The following is a 25340-nucleotide window of genomic DNA, read 5'->3' as shown; positions in this document are numbered from 1 at the left end:
AAAGGCTCACCTAGATTGATTCAACACATTCGGGAGTGTCACAATGCAAACCCTCGTGTACTGCAATTTCCAGGCATTGAACAGTTAAAATACCCCATACAAAGGGGAAATCACAATCAGTTCCTGTTAGCAAGAGAAGGGAAATGGATATTAAAAGCAGAAGCCCAGGGCCCGCTAGGGCTAAATGAAAACCTAGATATGGCAGTCTCTTTCTAAAATATTGTATAGCATCTGTATGTTTTTTTTAATGAATGTTTTTATGTTAATCAATTAACTTTTAATTATGTATACTAAACTCCTCCTATGTGTAGAAGCGCTTGTAAGACGCAAAACGGCCGTCGTCCTCTCGTCTCCCCGCTGTCTGCGCTGCACCTCCGATAGACCGCTGCATCGAAATAAAGGACTTTTTAGCCAAAGGACTAAGGTGAGTACTGCTATTCATTTTTCTACTTGTTGCATAGATGCCATCCTTTAGCCTTTGCACCACTATTATTGTCCTTTATCACTGCTGGTGTTCAGCTATATAAATATCACACAGTGGTGCCTGAAGATTTTTTCCATTCTCCTGTTGGATATAGACATTTGACTCGGGTCATCCAGGGCATCTGAGGGCTAGCCGCCGTGGAGCGGGGGCGCCGTAACGCTTTCCCGATAGGGTGCCAACCTCCGCTGTTAGGCAGGGAAATTGATAGGTGTTAAATTAGGGTCATTTAGATAGTCAATATACAGAATTTTGAGGTATTTGAAAAGTTTCTTTTGGGTAAGGGTATGTGCACACTGTCAGGAATGGCAGCGCTTTGAAAGCAGCATACTGATGCTGCGTCCAAAGCGCTGCACACAGGTAAATCCGCATGTGTTTATTGAACACATGCGGCGTCACCGCAGCCTATACATTACACTAGTAGAATTTCTTTTGCAGTATGGAAGAGAAATTCTACTAGTGTAATGTATAGTCTTCACAGACAGCAGCATGTCAATTTCTCTTGCGGAGACTAGCATTTCAGCAAGAGAAATTGACATGCTGCGGTCTGTGAAGACGTGTCGCATGTCCTTCTCCGCGGGTGAGCCGCAGGAGCAGACAGACGGATAGTGGGCATGGGATTTATATAAATCCCACCCACTATGCTGTAACATCTGGCCGCTGCAGATTGGAAGCAGACCAAGTGTGCTGCGTCCAATCCGCAGCAAACACTGACCGTGTGCATGCACCCTAACACTTTATGGTGTCTGTGTGTTCGTGGTCATATTTTTGACATTTTAAAAACCCTCGTCAATAAAAATTTATGTTTTAACTGGTCCTATTATGATTCATAAATTAGCTTTTCGGGACATTTTTCTTAAATAAAATTCAGGAGCTTACAGGTCATCGCCCCTGGGTGACCCCGCGGCCATCTTTCGGCCCAGGGTCACCATGGAGACCATCGGCACAACGCCGATGGGCGCAGAGAGGGAGCTCCCTCCCTCTGTGAAACTCCTCGATGTCGCTGTCACTATTGATAGTAGCATCATAGGGGTTAAAAGCCCGCGATCAGTGCTAGCACTGATCATGGGCACTGCTACAGGGTGTCAGTCCTCATATAGAGCTAACACTCGCACTTGATCGCGGTGGCGGTCTCTGTGAGCCTGCCCGATGCGAGGAAGTATATGTAGGCGGTTTGCGGGATAGCAGCTCCCGTGGCGCCGTACATATACTGCTAGTCAGGAAAGGGTTAAAGAATCACAAAATAATGAAAAAAAAAACATGGTATGCGCTACCGATTCCAGACAATTTTGCATTCAAAAAGTTGAATGGCGTTCCTTCCCATTTGAGCCTTGCACCCGAACAGTAGATTTCCACAACATATGGGGTATCGGCAAACTTAGGAGAAATTGCACATCAAACTGTATGGTGCAATTTCTCCTGTTGCCCTTGTGAAAAAAAAAAAAATTGGGGTTAAAAGAACATTTTTTTTGTAAAAATTTGATTTTTTTTATTTTCACAGCTCAACTTTATAAACTTCTATGAAGAACCCGGGGGTTCAAGTTGCTCACCACACATCTGGATACATTCCTTGAGGGGTCTAGTTTCTATTGTTTAAGCACATCAGGGACTCTCCAAATGCGATATGGCGTCCGCTAGTGATCCCAGCAAATTTTGCATTCAAGAAGTCAAATAGTTATTTCCCTTCCGAACCCTGCCATGCGCCCAAACAGTAGTTTTCCATCACATATTGGTCATCGGTGTACTCAGGAAAAACTGCATAACAAATTGTAAAGTGCACTTCCTCCTGTTACCCTTGTGAAAATGCAAAATTTGGGGCTAAAAATTTTGTTGGGAAAAATGTGTTTTTTTTTTTTTCATAAGTTATGTTATAAACTTCTGCGAAGTATTGGGGAATTCTAGGTGCTCGACACACATCTAGATACATTCCTTCAGGGGTTTAGTTTCCCAAATGGGTTGACTTGTGGGGGATGGCTTTCCACTATTCAGACACACCAGGAACTCCCCAAACACCACATGGCATCCGCTAATGATGCCAGCCAATATTGCATTCAAAAACTCAAATGGCACGTCTGTTCCGAGACCTGATATTCGCACCAACAGTACTTTTCCTCCACATATGGGGTATTGGCGTACTCAGAAGAAACTGCACAGCAAATTGTATTGTGCATTTTCTTACCCTTGTGAAAATTCTACTGTGTCATGAAAGTTAGCCGCCATCTTAGGTATGATACGTCATACCTGAAGATATTCCCTATTGTCACACAGCTTCTACCATGTCAGATTTCTGCAGCCCCTGGTAAACAGAGCAATTCGCCCCCACCTCTGGAGATCAGTCTCCAGAAACGTTTTTGATATGGTAAATAGATGGGCCATTTTTTCTGTGTCCAAGAAGGACAGAGTCAGCTAGGCCCCAGGGGGGTAATTAACACCTTGATGTCACTGGAAACCAAAAGCAAACCATTTGTGCATGCCTGCAAACCTTTCCATTGTCCAGGAACCATGTGCTTTCTTTGTGGAAAATGGCCACCCAAAAGCTACAAGATACAGTATCAATTTCTAACCACACGATACAAGTTAGGGAACCCAAATAAAATGTATCATGTGAGGAAGGTGCCCGCGGACACAATCATGGGACTCATAAATCCCTGAGTGGCCTGGAAAGCTGGATATTTAGAAGAACCATATACAAGGTCTCAGGGGAGGCATGTTTAGAGTCAATGGCTTCCCCACAAGAGGAGGATCACGATGAGACCTCTGGTGATACGATGAGGTCACCCCAGGGAAAGTTATGGGTACTTTTCTAAAATGAAGCTAAAATGAGCATTGGTTGGGGGGCGGGTTTTAGTAAACTGACATCACCAAGAGTGGGCGTGACAGGACTTTAGTATAGCCGACAGTCAGAAACCCCCTCAGTTTGACCCAGGAGATGATGTGAACAACTCCTACCGTCGGGTCCAGGTATCTGAGTGGGAGGAGCACCTTTGCCATGTGCTACTGAGGCCTGGACGACTGCAACTAAGCTTGAACCTGTGGGATCGCAATCCTCCCTTGCACCACAAGAACGGTAACTGATTTATCGTTGTTATTCCTGTGTTTTGTACTTCTAATTGCTATATTTCTTATTCTGGCCAAAATACCATTGTATAGTTAATGGTATAGCCTTGTAATCTAGTGTATTCTTATAATCGATTAAATCATAAATTAATCGTGGGCTGTATCCTTTACTCTGCATATACGAATCCATTGGTCCGGAAACGCTTGGCTGAAACGCTACTGGGTTGGTTCCTGACCCGATACAAGTCTATTAACGGACCGGGCTTGTATCAAACGAGAACTGGTGGCAGCATACCATCTGGGGGATTTGAGGAAGGCTAGCAGTGACGGTCAGAGGTGTGGATATATATTACTGGCGCAGCCAGGGGAATATATATACCGCCCTCACTGAAGAGGGCCTCAAATACCCAGAGGGCTACAGGACGGCCTCTCCGGCGACCACTCACTCTAGGTGCAGTACCTTGACTGACCTGAGAGGCAAGGGGGCGCCAGAGAGTTGTGCCTGTATCGTGGCGTCACGGATTGGTGACGTGTAAGGGACAACACACCACCGTGCTTTCCCCCCCTGGTAGCAGCTTCCTGGCACCACTTACTCTAGGTGCAGTACCTTGACTCACCTGAGAGGTAAGGGGGAGCCAGAGAGCTGCACCCACCGGCCGGCTTTCATCAAATCTACATTTGGGGCTTAATGAACATTTTTGTGGGAAAAATGTGACTTTTTATTTTCACGGCTCTACATTATAAACTTCTGTGAAGCATCTGGAAGTTCAACGTGTTCAACACACATCTATATATATTCCATGAAACAGGGGCGGACATACCGTCGGTGCAGCTGCACGTGGGGTCGGCGGTGCAGGGGGGCCCTTGCAGGGTGGCTAATAATGAGGGCAATTGCCCTCATTATGAGCAGCGGGCAGGGAGCGATTGATGCATCTCCGTTGCCAACAGGAGATAAGATAATGGCTGTGGAGCTGCACGAATCCATCCTCTGCTTCCTGCCCAGTGCTTTCTCTCTCATACAGGCGCGCACGGCTTGATGACATCAGCATGTAGTGCGCGCCTGTGGTAGAGGACAATGAATGGAGTGGGGAGAGGACAATGAGGAGTGGGGGAGATTATAATGGGGGGGTGCAGAGAGGTCAATGATGGGGGTGGGGAGAGAACAATGAATGGAGTGAGGAGAGGCCTCAACTGTACTTGAGGACACTTTCAAAGTTTTCCCAATTTTTCAGACTGACTGAATATATATATACAGTACAGACCAAAAGTTTGGACACACCTTCTCATTTAAAGATTTTTCCGCATTTTCATGACTTTGAAAATTGTATATTCACACTGAAGGCATCAAAACTATGAATTAACACACGTGGAATTATATACTAACAAAATAGTGTGAAACAACTGAAAATATGTCTTATATTCTAGGTTCTTCAAAGTAACCTTTTGCTTTGATGGCTGCTTTGCACACTCTTGGCATTCTCTTGATGAGCTTCAAGAGGAAGTCGCCCAAAATGGTTTTCACTTCACAGATGTGCCCTGTCAGGTTTAATAAGTGGGATTTCTTGCCTTATAAATGGGGTTGGGACCATCAGTTGTGTTGTGCAGAAGTCAGGTGGATATACAGCTGATAGTCCTACTGAATGGACTGTTAGAATTTGTATTATGGCAAGAAAAAAGCAGCTAAGTAAAGAAAAAGGAGTGGCCATCATTACTTTAAGAAATGAAGGTCAGTCAGTCCGAAAAATTGGGCAAACTTTGAAAGTGTCCCCAAGTGCAGTTGCAAAAACCATCAAGCGCTACAAAGAAAATGGCTCACATGAGGACCACCACAGGAAAGGAAGACCAAGAGTCACCTCTGCTTCTGAGGAGAAGTTTATCCGAGTCACCAGCCTCAAAAATCGCAGGTTAACAGCAGCTCAGATTAGAGACCAGGTCAATGCCACACAGAGTTCTAGCAGCAACATCTCTACAACAACTGTTAAGAGGAGACTTTTTGCAGCAGGCCTTCATGGTAAAATAGCTGCTAGGAAACCACTGCTAAGGACAGGCAACGAGCAGAAGAGACTTGTTTGGGCTAAAGAACACAAGGAATGGACATTAGACCAGTGGAAATCTGTGCTTTGGTCTGATGAGTCCAAATTTGAAATCTTTGGTTCCAACCACCGTGTCTTTGTGCGACGCAGAAAAGGTGAACGGATGGACTCTACATGCCTGGTTCCCACCGTGAAGCATGGAGGAGAAGGTGTGATGGTGTGGGGGTGCTTTGCTGGTGACACTGTTGGGGATTTATTCAAAATTGAAGGCATACTGAACCAGCATGGCTACCACAGCATCTTGCAGCGGCAAGTTATTCCATCCGATTTACGTTTAGCTGGACCATCATTTATTTTTCAACAGGACAATGACCCCAAACATACCTCCAGGCTGTGTAAGGGCTATTTGACCAAGAAGGAGAGTGATGGGGCGCTACGCCAGATGACCTGGCCTCCACAGTCACCAGACCTAATCCCAATCAAGATGGTTTGGGGTGAGCTGGACCGCAGAGTGAAGGTAAAAGGGCCAACAAGTGCTAAGTATCTCTGGGAACTCCTTCAAGATTGTTGAAAGACCATTTCCGGTGACTACCTCTTGAAGCTCATCAAGAGAATGCCAAGAGTGTGTAAAGCAGTCATCAAAGCAAAAGGTGGCTACTTTGAAGAACCTAGAATATAAGACATATTTTCAGGTGTTTCACACTTTTTTGCTAAGTATATAATTCCACATGTGTTAATTCATAGTTTTGATGCCTTCAGTGTGAATGTACAATTTTCATAGTCATGAAAATACAGAAAAATCTATAAATGAGGTGTGTCCAAACTTTTGGTCTGTACTGTATAACAAGTGTATTCTTGTTATTTCTGTTAGTCACAGTGCCCTCTTTTATTACATATATAAAATGCCATAAAAGGAGGGGTTCTAGGCACATTTCTTGCACAGGGTCCCCAAGATGTCAGTGTTCGCCCCCGCCTTGAATGGTCTAGTTTATGGAGGTTTCCATTTTTAAATCACATCAGGGGGTCTCCAAAAGTGACATGGCGTCCGCAGTCGATTCCATCCATTTTTTGCATTCAAAAAGTCAAACAGTGCTCCTTCCCTTCCGAGCCGCTGTGCGACAAAACAGTAGCTTTCCCCCACATATGTGTTATTGGCGCACTCAGGAGAAATAGCACAAAATATTTTGGAGTCCATTTGTGAAAATAAAAAATTTGGGGCTAAAGTTACAAATTTTAGAAAAAAAATAAAATGTTAATTTTTTTCCTTCCACATTAATTCTTGTGATGCATTAATTCCTGCGAAGGGATAAACTTCTTGAATGTGGTTTTGAGGACTTTGAGGCGTGTAATTTTTAGGCCCTGTTCACACATGTTGTTTTTTTATGTCAAAAATCTGCAGCAAAACTGATCTCTGGAAGGAAATCAGCTGGGTCAAAAACAGAGGTTTTGCTGCATTATTTATGTTGTTTTGGTGCGTTTTTGGATTTTTTTTTTGCAGAATTATCTCTTGTTCATGCTTTGTCTCTTTTATGCATGTAAATTAAGTACAGTGAAAAAAAAAATCTCATTCTGGTTTTGGCATAATAGTGGGGGAGGTAAATTGTTCAGGATTCATACTCATACGTCCAAGGTTGTAAAGGGGTTAAGGGTATAAAAATTAAAGGTTTGAAAATTGCGACATTTTCACCAAATTTCCATTTTTTTCACAAATAAACGCAAGTCATATTGAACAAATTTTACCACTAACGTGAAGTACAATACGTCATGAAAAAACAATCTCAGAATCAGTGGGATCCGTTGAAGCGTTCCAGAGTAATTACCTCATAAAGTGGTCAGAATTGTAAAAATTGGGCTGGCAGAAAGATGAAAACAAGCTTGGGGGGTGAAGGGGTTAAATAAAATTTGGTGAGATCATGGTCAAATGACCTTGATGTCACCAAACGTCCTTAGGAAGTCTTAACCTCGGAATAAAAACGCTGGTGACCTCTAAGGCTATGTGCCCACGATGCAGAAATGCTCAGGATTTTTCCCGAGCGTTTCTGCATCTCCCTGGCAGAAAAAAACACATGCGGATTGTACATGCGGATTGTACATGCGGATTGTACATGCGGATTGTACATGCGGAATGTACATGCGGATTGTACATGCGGATTGTACATGCGGATTGTACATGCGGATTGTACATGCGGAATGTACATGCGGATTGTACATGCGGATTGTACATGCGGATTGTACATGCGGATTGTACATGCGGATTGTACATGCGGAATGTACATGCGGATTGTACATGCGGATTGTACATGCGGATTGTACATGCGGATTGTACATGCGGAATGTACATGCGGATTGTACATGCGGATTGTACATGCAGATTGTACATGCGGATTGTACATGCGGATTGTACATGCGGATTGTGCATGCGGATTGTACATGCGGATTGTACATGCGGATTGTACATGCGGATTGTACATGCGGATTGTACATGCGGAATGTACATGCGGAATGTACATGCGGATTGTACATGCGGATTGTACATGCAGATTGTACATGCAGATTGTACATGCGGATTGTACATGCAGATTGTACATGCGGATTGTACATGCGGATTGTACATGCGGATTGTACATGCGGATTGTACATGCAGATTGTACATGCGGATTGTACATGCGTTTTTCCTGCCAGGGACATGCGGAAGTGAAGTGTTCTTCACTGGCATTTCCGCATGCGGGTTGTCAAGCGCTTTCCAAGCGATTTTAGCATCACTTGGAAAGTGCTTGTCAACTTGGTCACACTATATGAATCCATGCAACCGGCATATAGTGTGACCCGAGAGAATGTCAAAAAATAAACAAATAAATATATACTTACCCTCCGATGGCCCATGCTGGCTTGCTTCACCGTCCCGACTGCTGGCAGTGGTAAACTGAAGGACTTGCCGACGTCAGCGTCGCGTGACCCGTCACATGACTGTGACGTCAGCGCAGGTCCTTCATTCCATCGCGAACTGCCACCAAGCAAGGAGGAGCGCGCCGCGGGCCGCCAGAAGGTAAGTATCATATTTATTTTTTATTTTATTCTTTTTTTCACAGTTTCTATGGTACCCGGGTCCGGAGGAGAGTCTCCTCTTCTCTAGACCTGGGTACCAGCCGTACATTAGAACGCATGGAATGTGCATCTACATATACAGTGATGCGTAATCCATTTGTTCTAATGCAAGTCAATGGCGGCGAAAACGTAGCACTTCCGCAAAATAATTGGTAGTGCTGCGTTTTTTTCCGCAATGATAATCCACAGCGGAAATTTCTGCAGCATGTGCACAGCACGTGCGGATTATCATTGGGGAACATGGCAGGCCTTCTACCATGCGTTTTTTAAGCATTTCTGCAGCGTTTTTGCCGCTGCGGAAACACTTAAAAAACGCATCGTGGGCACACAACCGACGAGAGTTGGGGTCTTGGTCAATTGCCCAGTTTGCTCTCCACCCACTTTAATGCTGGCCTTAACTGTAACTAGGGCTTATTTTTGGGGATTATATTTCAAGCATACGCCAAAAACTCTGTAAAATCATGCAAAGGCTTATTTTAGGTGTAGGTTTTATATCCAGGAAAACACAGTATTTATAAAGATATTGTCCTAGTAATGGACATAAGAGAATGAAATCAGACTTACCCTCTTCTGTGCCGTTTAAGCTTTGTCTGCTGAAGAAAAAAAAATGTCAAGTATTTAGGATTTACACAGAGAGTGATACTACGCATCAAACACGTTCCTCCAACCTGGCCCAAACAGGTTCTGGGCAATAGAACTGTCACCAAATTGAGTTATTAGAAAATTTTCTGCGCAGAAAAAATCCTGACCATGTGCACAGAACTTGCAGAATGTCATAGGAAGTCATGGGAAAAGGTATGCAATGCGTTTCTGGAGCGTTTATGCGCTGCAAATACGCAACAAAAAACGCACCAAAAAAGCATCGTGGGCACACAGCCGAATAACTTGTGTTTTTGAAGGGTTATATAACCCTGAGCCACTGATCTCACACCATAATTACAGAAAAAGTGATGCCCTGCATCAAATTCAGGTAATTCCAGCCTAGTCCAAATGGGTTCTGGGTATCAAAAATGGCATCAAAGTAGGCAATTAGCCAGTTTTCACAGATTTGAATAAGTATCTGGTGTTGCTAAATGGTTGAATGAATATTGGTCTTACATCACCAGCACACAGAAGAGGAACACCCATATTATAATCAATTTCCTTCAGGATGGTCAAAGTGGTTACTGATCTGAAAAGCTGGCATCAAAGTGGACAAAAATTGTAACTTTGTACTGATTTGAAGAAGTTACTGGTTTATTTTTAGAGTTAGAGGGGTTGTCCGGCCTTAGGTTACAAGTCTGAAGTCACTGCATGTGATTGCAGACTTGTGAATCCTCACAATGCACACACTGCTCACTGTGAGGATCCTCCGGTGCCAGCGCCATTAGTGGGCAGTCATGTGACCACAAGTATGCAAATTGCATACTTCCAGCCACTTTCTGACTAGATTGTATCCAGCCTCACTTAATACACTTGCATTGAGGGAGGTCACGCTCATATAGTCAGGATATGGCTGAAGTATGCAAATTACACATGACCGCCAACTCCTTGTGCCGCCATCGGAGAAATCTTACAGTGAGCAATATTTGCGATGTGAGGATTCACAAGTCTGCAGGTACATACAGTAGCCTAAGGCCGGACAACCCCTTAAACTCTAAAAAAAACTAAATCAGTAACTTATTCAACCCACGACAAAGTTGAAATTTGCCCACCTTGATGCCAGCTTTTCTGATTAATAACCACTTTGGCCATCCAGAAGGAAACTGTGATGTGGGTCTTCCTCTTCTGTGTGGTGGTGCAGTAAAACCAGTAGTACTAAGTCATACAACCATTTGCCCACTTTGATGCCAGTTCACATGCCCAGAACCCATTTGGGCCATGCTGGAGTGACCTGAATCTCATGCAGGGCATCACTATTGTATAACAGTGATGTGAGATCACTGGCCCACAGTTATTTAAAAGGGGTACCCCAGGGAGATAGACATTTATTTTGGACTGTTCCTGCACTCAAATTATAAAGAGGAGATGCCCAGTGCAGATACATAATCTTTTTAACCCTTTTAATTCCGTGACAGGATCTGCTCTTTCACTGCTACCCCCTCCCGCCTGGGTCATTACATCATACACTAAGTGCTGCTCCCGCATGTAGGGAACAGGTAGCCTGAGGAGAGGAGGCGAGGCAACTCCCGTTGTCGTCAGGGAAACAACTATTAGACTGGGTAATAACAGCGAGGAGCTGCACACTGCTGTAATGTCCCAGACAGAGGGGTGAGCAGTGCAGTGAAAAGCAGCGCCTGTCACACCAGCCCCATAATGTCTCCCTGTCTGCAGTCCCAGGTGAGGGGACATGTCGAGGGCATCGCCTGCTCACAGCTTCTAATAGCAGCCCCTTGATAATGTCTCATTCACAGGGCTACTAGCAGGGAGCAGGAGTTATAAAGATTATTATAGCGCGCTGGGCATATCATCTTTATAGTGTATGAGTGCAGGAACAGTACAACTTTTTTTTTTTTTATCTCCCCGGAGTACCCCTTTAACCAATTAAAAAAAGTAACTTATGCAAATCTGTAAAAATAAGCTAATTGCCGACTTTGATGTCAGTCCTGATGCACAGAACCCGTTTAAGCTGGGCTAGAGAATTTATGTTTGATGAAGGGCATCCCTATATGTGTAACAGTGGTGTGAGATCAGTTAACCAAAGTAATTTAACCCCTAAAAATACCAGTTCTAATGCTTGAGACAAGTTAAAGTGACCTGATTTTGACTCGGACCATCACTATTGTGGGGAGTTCACACTACATACCATATAATGTATACATAGCACTATACTATATACCAGTGTTTCCCAAACTCCAGTCCTCATGGCCCCCACAGGTCATGTTTTCAGGATCTCCTTAGTATTGCACAGGTTAGAGAATTCATGATGCCTTGATAGTAATTCCATCACCTGTGCAATACTAAGAAGATCCTGAAAACATGACCTGTGGGGGCCATGAGGACTGGAGTTTGGGAAACATTGCTATATACCATCATCTAGTAGACACCTCGTAGTGTAAAACTGTACCTGTGTATATAATATGCAGTGGGGAGTTCACACTATATACTAATGTATACATACTCTATACTATATATTATTGTATAGTATATAGCTCAGAGTGAAGCTTTGCATGTGTACATCATATTTAGTGGGGCATTCACACTATATCTTGTATACAAAGTGCTATACCACATACTATCACATAGTATATACCTCATTGTGTAAAGCTGTGCCTGTGCATATAATATATAGTGGGGAGTTCACACTATATACTACATATTGTATACATAGCTCCATACTGTATACTATTTGTCAGGAAATATAAAAAATATCTCTCTCTCCAAGCCCCTCATCCCCACAAACCCTATACCATAGTAAGGAGTAAAGCTGACAATCTAAAAAGCTGCTTCAATGTAAAGTGGCAGTGCACACAAGAAGTGCCAAACTTAATTATTCAGGCTAATTACCATAAGAAATGGAGCCCTTAGTAAAAGACACATGCGATGAATAGACACCTTGAAACATATGGACTAGAGCAGGGGTCCTCAAACTACGGCCCGCGGAGGATTTTTATCCGGCCCGCCGAGCTGGGGGCAGAGGAGAGCGGTGCCAGCGCCCGCCCTTCCCCCCGCTTGCTCATGGCCCCGGCAGCCGGATACTTACCTCTCGTGCCTCCGCAGATCCACTGTCTTCCTGGAGCATGCTCCCTGTGACGTGTCAGGTCAGAGGGTGCGGTGACGTCTTTACACCGTGCCCTCCCCTGAGCCATCACAGGCAGCGCAGAGCAGGATGAGGCCGGCAACGCTGGAGTCCGGAATTGAGCAGCTGCAGCAGGTGAGGAGGAGGGAGGTGAGAATTGCATTTTTTTTTTAATGTATGGAGGCATGGGACATAATATTAAGGGTGACATCCTGCATGGGGCATTATATGGGGGAGGGGTGACATGCTGCATGAGGCATTATATGGGGGGGGTGACATCCTGAATGGGGCATTATAACGACAGGGGAGTGATATCCTGCATGGGGCATTATATGGGGGGGTGACATGCTGCATGGGGCATTATATGGGGGAGTGACATGCTGCATGGGGCATTATATGGGGGGGTGACATGCTGCATGGGGCATTATATGGGGGAGTGACATGCTGCATGGGGTATTATATGGGGGGGGTGACATCCTGAAAGGGGCATTATAACGACAGGGGAGTGATATCCTGCGTGGCGCATTATATGGGGGGGTGACATCCTGAATGGGGCATTATAACGACAGGGGAGTGACATCCTGCATGGGGCATTATATGGGGGGGGGTGACATCCTGCATGGGGCATTATAACGACAGGGGAGTGACATCCTGCATGGGGCATTATATGGGGGGATGATATCCTGAATGGGGCATTATAACAACAGGGGAGTGACATCCTGCATGGGGCATTATATGGGGGGGGTGACATCCTGAATGGGGCATTATAACAACAAGGGAGTGATATCCTGCATGGGGCATTATATGGGGGGGTGACATGCTGCATGGGGCATTATATGGGGGGGTGACATCCTGCATGGGGTATTATATGGGGGAGTGACATGCTGCATGGGGTATTATATGGGGGGTGACATCCTGAAAGGGGCATTATAACGACAGGGGAGTGATATCCTGCGTGGCGCATTATATGGGGGGGTGACATCCTGCATGGGGCATTATAACGACAGGGGAGTGACATCCTGCATGGGGCATTATATGGGGGGGGTGACATCCTGCATGGGGCATTATAAAGACAGGGGAGTGATATCTTGCATGGGGCATTATATGGTGGGAGAAAGGGACATCCTGCATGGGGCATTATATGGGGGTGACACCCGGAATGGGGCATTATAACGACAGGGGAGTGACATCCTGCATGGGGCATTATATGGGGGGGTGACATCCTGCATGGGACATTATAAAGACAGGGGAGTGATATCTTGCATGGGGCATTATATGGTGGGAGAAAGGGACATCATGCATGGGGCATTATATGGGGGTGACATCCTGCATGGGGCATTATAAGGGGGGAACAGCCTGCATGGGGCATTATAAGGGGGAAATAGCCTGCCTATTGAGGACCTATGCTGCCTATTGGGGTCATTTACCTGCCCATTGAGGACCTATGCTGCCTATTGGGGACTTTTACCTCCCCATTGAGGACCTATGCTGCCTATTGGGGACATTTACCTGCCTATTGGGGACATTTACCTGCCTATTGGGGACCTATGCTGCCTATTGGGGATATTTACCTGCCTATTGGGGACCTATGCTGCCTATTGGGGATATTTACCTGCCTATTGGGGCCTATGGTGTCTATTGGGGACATTTACTTGCCTATTGAAATACCGGTTTATCTAACTTTACTTGTTCTTCATTTTAAATATTGTATTTGTTCCTGTATTGTTTTTTTACATCAAAATAAGATATGTGCAGTGTGCATAGGAATTTGTTCATAGTTTTTTTTAAAAAAAACTATATTCCAGCCCTCCAATAGTCTGAGGGACAGTGAACTGGCCCCGTGTTTAAAAAGTTTGAGGACCCCTGGACTAGAGACTGAATGAGTTGTGTAAAGGTAACCATTATGACACCTGAGAGAGATAGGAAACATCTCCTTAGGCTTCAAAGGGAATCTATCACACTCCTGAGAATAGCCGGGTCATTTCCAGTTGCAAATGCGTTTAATCTCCAGACTTTTAGGTACCGAAAGTAAGTGTGGAATAGGGTAATTTCTATAATTCTGATTGTGATGGGACCTATATTTTTAGCAGCGGGGCTATGTGGGGAACAGTATGCATATTTTTCCATATCTGCGAGCCCTGCCGTTGAGCTGTAACGCAACAGGGCAAAGATAACTGAAAGCAGCCATGTCATGTTTGATCTCTAAGGAAAAGTAAAATCACAATAAAAAATATGGATTCACTTGCTAACTTCTGCGATCATCGAGCGAGGAGATATCACAGAAATTAAGAGATTTAAAAAAAAACATGAAGGGCGCAGACCAGCCCACGTGACATCATCACAGGGGAGTGTGTGGGCAGGGCCCAATCAGGCATAAAAGATCAAGCCGAATATTGATCTTCGCTCATGCTGGAAGATACATATTTTCGTGTAAGCAAGGGCCACGTTCCTTAACAGTCAAATCGAAGCGCTTTCCTTCATCTAAACTGAATCGTCTCTGCGATCGGTATAGTAAGCTTTTCTGTTAATCCCTTTTATTTCTGTAACTGTATATGCTGTATTGTTTTGTCTCCCTTTGTAAAATCCTTTATATATTTTTTCATAAACACTGTCTCCCTTTGGATTAAATATAAAATGTAATAGTTCTGTTTCTTTTGCTCTGTAATCGTTCCTCCCCCAAAGCCACACGCTACCTATAAGGCATCCAATCGACCGGAACTGATTGGTGGTGGCAGCTAATAATCTTAATTGGGTGATCGTGAAGCTAGTAGTGATCTACGGAGCTCTATACTATATACAAGGTATATACTATATGATAGTATAGCGTATTACTATGTATACAATATAAAGTGTGAACTACCCACTATATATTATATACACAGGCACAGTTTCACACAACGAGGCATCTACTATATGACAGTATAGAGCTATGTATAAACTGTATAGCTTATAGTGTGAATGCCTCACTATATATTGCACTAGCTATTAAACACGTTCTACGCCCACGTGGCAAGCATTTTTACTGGTACATTTTTAATTTTATTAAAGAAGTTGTCCAGTACTTTTTATTACCCCACAATGGATCCCCCCCCCGGGGCCCCTAAGGATTTTTGTAAATACCTTAGGTTGCTGTTTCTACCTGTGAGCGGTGCTATCCTTGGCCGCTCACAGGCATCACGTGACCCCGCGCTGACATCACAACAAGTGAGGAGTGACATCAGTGATGCGGTCCCCGCGGTGGCTGCTGGGTTGTGGGCGGGGCTACCCCGTGTCACACCCAGCATCCACCGCGCGCTTTCCCAATGAATGGGGAGAGGCAGAGCACACAGTAGATGCTGGGTGTGACGCGGGTAGAGGGTAACCCCGCTCACAGCCTGGCATCCACCGCGGAACGCAGAAGACAGAGACCCCTGGCTGCTGCCAGCACTTGTCGTGACATCAGCGGATGTCAGAGCCGGCTGTAGTCGGGGTTCACGTCATGCCTGTGAGCGGCCAGTGATCGTGCTGCTCACAGGCAGTATCTGCAACATAAGGTAATTACAAAAATCCTTAGGGGACCCGGGGGGATACATTGGGGGGGGGGGGGTAATATAAAGTACTGGACAACCCCTTTAATGGCGCTGGAGTCAGCATGTGCACATACAGCGCTATCCTGCACCATTTTTTTAAAGAAACTGGGTCTGCAAATTTGCATACACAGTGTCTTCAATAAAACAGCGCCTATTTTATTGAAGTAATGTACTCCAACGTCAACATAGCAGTGCGCACAAGCTGACTATAAGGATAATGGTGATGGCCGGCTTGTGAGCACTGCTATACTGATGTTGTAGTAGAATTCTTCAATAAAATGGTGCAGGAGTAGACACGTGCGCATCCTGCGATATCCAGCTCCATTTTGTTGAAGACACTGTATCTGCGAATTCGCAAGCACAGTGTCTTCAATAAAATGGCGCCGTAGTGCGGTATGCGCACGTGCTGACTCCGGCGCCACACTGAGCAGTCTCCGCCCATCCCGGCTTTGGAAAGAAAGACGAGTCCAGCATTATATAGGATGTACTGATAATACAGGGGTGTACTCACTTATGCTAAGCGCTGTATGTGTGTGTGTGTATATATATATATATATATATATATATATATATATACTGTATATACAGTACAGACCAAAAGTTTGGACACACTTTCTCACTTAAAGATTTTTCTGTATTTTCATGACTATGAAAATTGTACATTCACACTGAAGGCATAAAAACTATGAATTAACAGATGTGGAATTATATACTTAACAAAAAAAGTGTGAAACAACTGAAAATATGTCTTATATTCTAGGTTCTTCAAAGTAGCCACCTTTTGCTTTGATGACTGCTTTGCACACTCTTGGCATTCTCTTGATGAGCTTCAAGAGGTAGTCACCGGAAATGGTCTTCCAACAATCTTGAAGGAGTTCCCAGAGATGCTTAGCACTTGTTGGCCCTTTTGCCTTCACTCTGCGGTCCAGCTCACCCCAAACCATCTCGATTGGGTTCAGGTCTGGTGACTGTGGAGGCCAGGTCATCTGGCGTAGCACCCCATCACTCTCCTTCTTGGTCAAATAGCCCTTACACAGCCTGGAGGTGTGTTTGGGGTCATTGTCCTGTTGAAAAATAAATGATGGTCCAACTAAACGCAAACCGGATGGAATAGCATGCCGCTGCAAGATGCTGTGGTAGCCATGCTGGTTCAGTATGCCTTCAATTTTCAATAAATCCCCAACAGTGTCACCAGCAAAGCACCCCCACACCATCACACCTCCTCCTCCATGCTTCACGGTGGGAACCAGGCATGTAGAGTCCATCCGATCACCTTTTCTGCGTCGCACAAAGACACGGTGGTTGGAACCAAAGATCTCAAATTTGGACTCATCAGACCAAAGCACAGATTTCCACTGGTCTAATGTCCATTCCTTGTGTTCTTTAGCCCAAACTTGTCTCTTCTGCTTGTTGCCTGTCCTTAGCAGTGGTTTCCTAGCAGCTATTTTACCATGAAGGCCTGCTGCACAAAGTCTCCTTTTAACAGTTGTTGAAAAGATGTGTCTGCTGCTAGAACTCTGTGTGACATTGACCTGGTCTCTAATCTGAGCTGCTGTTAACCTGCGATTTCTAAGGCTGGTGACTCGGATAAACTTATCCTCAGAAGTAGAGGTGACTCTTGGTCTTCCTTTCCTGTGGCGGTCCTCATGTGAGCCAGTTTCTTTGTAGCGCTTGATGGCTTTTGCAACTGCACCTGGGGACACTTTCAAAGTTTGCCCAATTTTTCGGACTGACTGACCTTCATTTCTTAAAGTAATGATGGCCACTCGTTTTTCTTTACTTAGCTGCTTTTTTCTTGCCATAATACAAATTCTAACAGTCTATTCAGTAGGACTATCAGCTGTGTATCCACCTGACTTCTGCACAACACAACTGATGGTCCCAACCCCATTTATAAGGCAAGAAGAAATCCCACTTATTAAACCTGACAGGGCACACCTGTGAAGTGAAAACCATTTCCGGTGACTACCTCTTGAAGCTCATCAAGAGAATGCCAAGAGTGTGCAAAGCAGTGATCAAAGCAAAAGGTGGCTACTTTGAAGAACCTAGAATATAAGATATATTTTCAGTTGTTTCACACTTTTTTGTTAAGTATATAATTCCACATGTGTTAATTCATAGTTTTGATGCCTTCAGTGTGAATGTACAATTTTCAAAGTCGTGAAAATACAGAAAAATCTTTAAATGAGAAGGTGTGTCCAAACTTTTGGTCTGTACTTTATGTATAATGTATTGATAATACAGGAGTGTGCTCACTTATTCTGAGAGCTTTATATATAATTTTGTGAAAATACAGGGGGTGCACTCACTTACTCTAAGCACTCTATATAATATACTGATAATACAGGGTTTGTACTCACTTATGCTGATTGCTGTATATATAATGCACTGATAATATGGGGGTGTACTCAATTATGCTGAGTGCTATATAAAGTACTAATAATAAACGGGTGTACACACACTGAGCACTTTGTATATAATGTTCTGATAATAGAGGGGTGTACTTACTTAAGCTGAGTGCTGTATATATAATGTACCAATAATAAGGGGGAGTACCTACTTAGGGCTCTTTCACATGTCAGTGTGTCCAGTACGTGTGGTGACAGGCGAGTAAATGTATTTTATTATTTTAATCTTATTTTACACTGAGACACTGTAGGAGCAGACACTACTACACCCAACTTTGTCTCTTGCTCGTGCTGATCACAGCGCGAGCAAAGAACAATGATGACGGCAGAATATAGCACCCAGGGCTTGGGAACTGTACACTGATTCCCAGGCGCCGGTACGGGTGATCCTGATGCGCCACAAGTGTGACACACACAGACACACCGGATATGTATATCTCCGATATGGGTTTTTCCAGTCCCGGAAATATCCAGACGCATGAAACCGCCCTTATGCTGAGCATTGTAAAAATAATGTACTGATAATACAGGGGGTGTACTCACTTATGCTCAGCACTGTATACAAGTGCTTCTCACTAAATTAGAATATCATCAAAAAGTTAATTTATTTCAGTTCTTCAATACAAAAAGTGAAACTCATATATTATATAGCGTCATTACAAACAGAGTGATCTATTTCAAGTGTTTATTTCTGTTAATGTTGATGATTATGGCTTACAGACAATCATTATACAAAAGTCATTATCTCAGTAAATTAGAATACTTCATAACGCCGTCTTGAAAAATTAATTTAAAATCCAAAATGCTGGCCTACTGAAATGTATGTTCAGTGAATGCACTCAGTACTTGGTCGGGGCTCAATTATTGCATCAATGCGGCAATGTGGCATGGAGGCGATCAGCCTGTGGCACTGCTGAGGTGTTATGGAAGCCCAGGTTGCTTTGATAGCAGCCTTCAGCTCGTCTGCATTGTTGGGTCTGGTGTATCTCATCCTCCTCTTGATAATACCCGATAGATTGCCTATGGGGTTAAGGTCAGGCGAGTTTGCTGGCCAATCAATCACAGTGATAGGCTATGTGCCCACGATGCAGAAATGAAGCAGAAAATTTCTGCAGCATTTCTGCATCTCCCTGGCAGAAAAAACGCATGCAGATTGTGCATGCGTTTTTCCTGCAGAATACATGCGGATTCACATGCGTACCCACATGCGTTAACGCATGTGTTTCTGCATGCGGACTGACGAGCACTTTCCAAGCGATAGCATCACTTGGAAAGTGCTTGACAACTAGGTCACACAATTTAAATCCATGCAAAAGGCATGGATTTACATAGTGTGACCGTAAAAATAAAAAAATAAAGCTATACTCACCCCCGATCCCCCGCCGCGTGTGCTGTCGCGCTCGTCCTGGCTTCTTCCGGGTTGCCGGCATCTCGCGAGACAGCCTGCGGTCACATGACCGCGACGTCATCTCAGGTCCTGGAAGGAGAAGCGCTGCAGGGGCCGCCGGACAGGTGAATATAAACTTTATTTATTATTTTATTCTTTTTTTTACAGGTACAATGGTACCCAGGTCTGGATGAGAGTCTCCTCTCCTCCAGAACTGGGTACCATCCGCACATAGAGACGCATATAATCCGCTTGTATAAATGTACAGACGCGCATTATATGCGTCTCAATGCAAGTCAATGGCGGCGCTTCCGCAAAATTAATGAACATGCTGCGGATTTATTTGCGCTGCAGAAACGCTGCGGAAAAATCCACAGCATGTGCATTGACATTGCGGAATGCCATTGGGGACCATGGGGTGCGGATTACCATGCGTTTTTGATGCGTTTAAGCAGCGGAAAATCCGCAGCATAAACGCATGAAAAAAGCATCGTGTGCACGCAGCCATACTGTTGTTTTTAAACCAGGTATTGATACTTTTGGCAGTGTGGACAGGTGCCAAGTCCTGCTGGAGAAATTTTCAACTCTTAAAAGCTTGTCGGCAGAGGGAAGCATGAAGTGCTATAAAATATCCTGGCAGACGGCTGCGCTGACTTTGGTCTTGATAAAACACAGTGTACCTGCACCAGCAGATGACATTGCTCCCCAAACCAGCACTGATTGTGGAAACTTCACACTAGACCTCCAGCAGCTTGGATTGTGGCCTCCCCACTCTTCCTCCAGACTCCTGAGACCTTGATTTCCAAATGAAATGCAAAATTTACTATCATCTGAAATCAACACCTTAGACCACTGACAACAGTCCAGGTCTTTTTCTCCTTGGCCCAGGTAAGACGCTTTTGGCGTTGTCTATTGGTCATGAGTGGCTTGACACAAGGAATGCGACACTTGTAGCCCATGTCCTGGATACGTCGGTGTGTGGTGGCTCTTGAAGCAGTCCACTCCTTGTGAATCTCCCCCAAATTTTTGAATAGCCTTTTCTTAAAAATCCTTTCAAGGCTGCGGTTATCCCGGTTGCTAGTGCACCTTTATCTACCACACGTTTTCCTTCCACGCAACTTTTCATTAATATGCTTGGATACAGCAGTGTGTAAAAAGACAGCTTCTTTAGCAATGACCTTTTGTGGCTTACCCTCCTTGTGGAGTTTGTCAATGACTGTCTTTTCGACAACTGTCAAGTCAGCAGTCTTCCCCATGATTGTGGAGCCTACTGAAACAGACTAAGGGACATTTTTAAAAGCTTGTTTTTTGTTAATTATTCTAATTTACTGAAATAATAACTTTTGTGTTTTCATTGGCTGTAAGCCATAATCATCAACATTAACAGAAATAAACACTTGAAATAGATCACTCTGTTTTTAATGACTCTATAAGTTTCACTTCTTGTATTGAAGAACTGAAATTAACATTTTGATGACATTTTAATTTAGTGAGATGCTCTTGTATATAGTATAGTGATATGTATACATTTTATGGTATGTAGTGTGAACGCTTCATTATATATTATATACACATGCACAGCTTTACACGACGAGGTATATAATATATAATAGTATATAGTATAGAGCTATGTAAACACTTTATAGTTTATAGTGTGAACTCCCCACTAGATGTTATATACACAGGCACAGCGTCACACTACTATCATACCTTATAGTGTGAAGCTGTGCATGTGTATCTATAATATAACACTACAAGCGTCCCTCTGTCTGAAGCCTCTATAGACTGCACAAGCTAGACACGCCTGCGCAGTCTGGCTCCAGACAGATAAATGCATGGAGCTGTTACAGGTAAGAGGAGTATATGGCGCCAAAGTTCGCAGTATGAAAAGACACTGAACGCATACCACGATCTCCGGCGCCATACTTACATACTTACCTGACCGGGAGGAGCGTTGCCACAGCACCTCTCTTCTCGCCAGAGACCAGGGCAGGAGTGAAGGTGTCGTAGTCGGCGTATGCGTATAGCGCTATCCGGTGCCATTTTACTGAAGACACATTTTCAGTGTGTCTTCAGCAAAATGGCACAGGACAGCGAAGTATGGGCACGTGCGTACTCCGGCGCCGCACTCCTCAGAAGAACAGGACACCGCAGCGCTGGAGCACAGAGAAGAAAGGTGAGTATAAATGTTTATTTTTTTGTATGTGTGCAGCGTGAAAGGGATGAGGGGACCACACATACCAGGATTGGGGGATGAGGGGGCCACGTATACCAGGATTGGGGGATGAGGGGGCCACTCATCTCAGGATTGGGAGATGAGGGGGCCACGCATCCCAGGAGTTTTGTGTGAAATGATCAATGATTTGATTTTTGCTTCGTTCTCTTTTGTGTTTTTTCCTTGCAAGCAAATTAAATGAAGAGAATAATACCAAAGAATTTGTGATTGCAATCATTTTCAGGAAGAAACTGAGTATTATCTGACAGAATTTTAGGGGTGACAATACTTTTGGCCACCACTGTAGTAGTATGAAGCTGTGTGAAGCACGATGCTGCAGTTGGTTTCTTATTAGGCAGTTTCTTATTAGGTAATTTATTTTTTTCTGTTTTTTACAGATTTAAAGCGCACCTGTCAACAGGACTGTCCTCAGTAGGCTGTGTGCCCACGATCCGGAGCCGCTGCAGGTTTGACGCTGCGGACTTATGCAGCGTCAAATAAGCAGGAGACAAATGTTACAGTACAGTGGATGGCATTTCTAGAAATTCTATGTCTACTATGCGTCTGTGGCTCACTCACGGAAACTGACATGTGGCGCGTCTTTCCAGACCGTAGCATGTCAATTTCAGTTGCAGGTCCGCTTGCAGGCTTTCCCCATAGACCTAACCTCTATGGGGAAAGTCCGTAGGTAAAAAAAAAAGGTGCCGCTCATTTGAATATCCGCATGCGGCCCCTCCGCAGCATCGGGGCCATAGGCTGGGAGGCATCGTGGGCACACAGCCTTAACCACATACACTGTCAGGTGGGCGACATTAAACTGATTAAAATTATACCTTGGTTGATGAAATCCGTCCTGTGGTTCTTGTGTAGTCTTTACTTTCAGTTTGGAGATAATGATATGCTCGTGCTTCGGGGCGGCCTGTGGGGGGGGGGCGCTCTATCTGGTGCTCTGCTTACATATTCATCTGTATGCTCTTATTACAGGTCACTGTGCCTTCACTGACCTGACTCTTATTTTACCCCGCACTAATGGATGCATTATGTAAAATAGGAGGCTCCTCAGGCCGTCCCTGATCACGAGCATATTATTATCTCCAAACTGAAAGTAAACATTACACAAGAACCACAGAATGGATTTCATCATTTTAATCAGTTTAATGTCGCTCACCTGACCGTGTATGTGGTTTACTGAGCACAATCTTTCTGACAGGTGCGCTTTGACAAAAAAAAATGCATTAATATAATACAATGCAGCGAGGTGCCCTGATTAGAATACAATTAAGAGCAGCTACAAAAGTTATAACAATGGCACAAAAATGGGCATCAAAGTGGGCAGTGGGGTTAAGTGTTTTTGGGCCCCTGATCTCACACCACCATTACATAGTGATTGCCCGCATCAAATACAAGTCACTCCAGCCTGGCCAAAATAAGTTTTGGGTATCAAAACTGACATCAAAGTGGAGATATAACCAATTTTCACATATTTGAATAAATAATTGGTGTTTTTCAAGGGTTAAATGACTTTGGGTCACTGATCTCTGACCACCATTACATACATAGTGATGGGCGCATCAAGTTCAGGTCATTCTAGCCCGTTTAAATATGCTCTGGGCATGAGAACTGCCATCAAAGGGGGCAAATAGCCAGTAACTGGTGTTTTTCAAGGGTTAAATGACTTTGGGCCACTGATCTCAGACCATCTTTACATATAAGCCACGCTCACTGAACAGTCGAGTCACTAGTTGGGGCGCAGCCTCACTTTATGCAAGTGCATGAAGCGAAGCCACACCCACTAGTCGGAATCTGGCCAGGAGTATGTATAACGCATATGGCTCAGACACAGGCGAATCCCCGCAGCTCACAGTGTGTGCTCTGAGGGATTCATAAGTCTGCAGTTACATAGAGGGACTGCAGACTTATAGATTTAGAGTTGTCAACCCCTTTAAAGTGCACCTGTCAGTAGGATTGTACTAAGTAAACTACATACACTGTCAGGTTGGCAGCGTTACGCTGATTAAAATGATAAAATTAAGAGCATTGCTTGCTGATATGTGCAACTGAGCATGCGCCGTGGCCGTTTTGCTGGAGCCAGATTGGCAGTGGTGCGTGTGCAGTAGTATCTATCACCAAGAGATGCTCTCAAACTGGGCAAGCGCCGCCCACCTTGCGCAGATTAAAAGCATCGCTTGTTGATAGATGCAACTGCCCACACGATGCAGCAATTTTGCTGAAGACTAATTTTTTTTGCTCCAACAAAATGGCCGCAGACCATGAGCAGTATTATCTATCGCCAAGCGTCAAACAAGGTATCATTTTAATCAGTGTAATGGCGCCCACCTGACAGTGTGGGCACACAATCACAATCCTGCTGACAGGTGCGCTTTAAAGTCAGAAAAGATCAGAGGCATAAGCACGATGCTGAAGTAGATTTCTTTTTCGGCAATTTATTTTTTCTGGGGTTTTTTACGGGTTTTACGACAAAGAAAATTACATTAATAAAATACAAAACAGTGCGCTGCTCTTATGTGAGTAAGCTTAAAGGCAACCTGTCACATCCCCTATACCCTCCAACCCAGCAGCATTCACCTATGTATCAGCAACTTCCCTGCCTAACCAGCCCCGTATAACATTACTGAGTGAAAACAAAGTTTACAAAACATTCACATGCTCCCCATTGCCTATGCTTATGAGGGCTTTGACTAGTTGATGGGGCATGATTACATAATTTGCACGAGCGGCGTCATTGTCGCTCATGGAAATCTTGCACATGCGCCGCTCATTCCGGCACCGTCACTGCTTTTCTGAGGCCGGGTGTACGCTTCTTGGCTACAGAGGCACACTGCACATGTACGGAAGTCATCTTCTAAACTTCCGAACATGCACAGTGCGCCTCTGATGCGGAGAAGCATACACCTGGCTTCAGAGATGCAGTGACGCTGCCAGAATGAGCGGCAAATTATCACGCCAACACGGGCGTGATAACATGGAAAGGAGGCTGACTCTTCTGGGAGCAACTAACACCCACTAGTCGAATCCCTGATTAGCATAGGAAATGAGGACCATATAAATGTTTTTTAAACCTTGTGCTCTGTGGGGATTCAGAAGTCTGCAGGCACACAGAGTGACTGCAGACTTAATGATTTAGAGCAGACAACTCCTTGAAAATTAACCTGTCAGCAGGATTGTGCTAAGTAAACTACATACACTGTCAGGTTGGCGCTGTTACACACATTAAAATGATACCTTGGTTAATGAAATCCGTCCCGTGGTTCTTGTGTAATTTTTACTTTCAGTTTGGAGATAATGATATGCTCGTGCTCCGGGGCAGTCTGTGAGGTGGGCTCTATCTGGTGCTCTGCTTAAATCT

Source organism: Phyllobates terribilis, unplaced genomic scaffold (assembly GCF_046119375.1).
Source record: "Phyllobates terribilis strain yellow unplaced genomic scaffold, ASM4611937v1 Scaffold_147__1_contigs__length_4592116, whole genome shotgun sequence".
NCBI lineage: Eukaryota > Metazoa > Chordata > Amphibia > Anura > Dendrobatidae > Phyllobates > Phyllobates terribilis.
Note: the sequence above shows the minus strand (reverse complement) of the source record.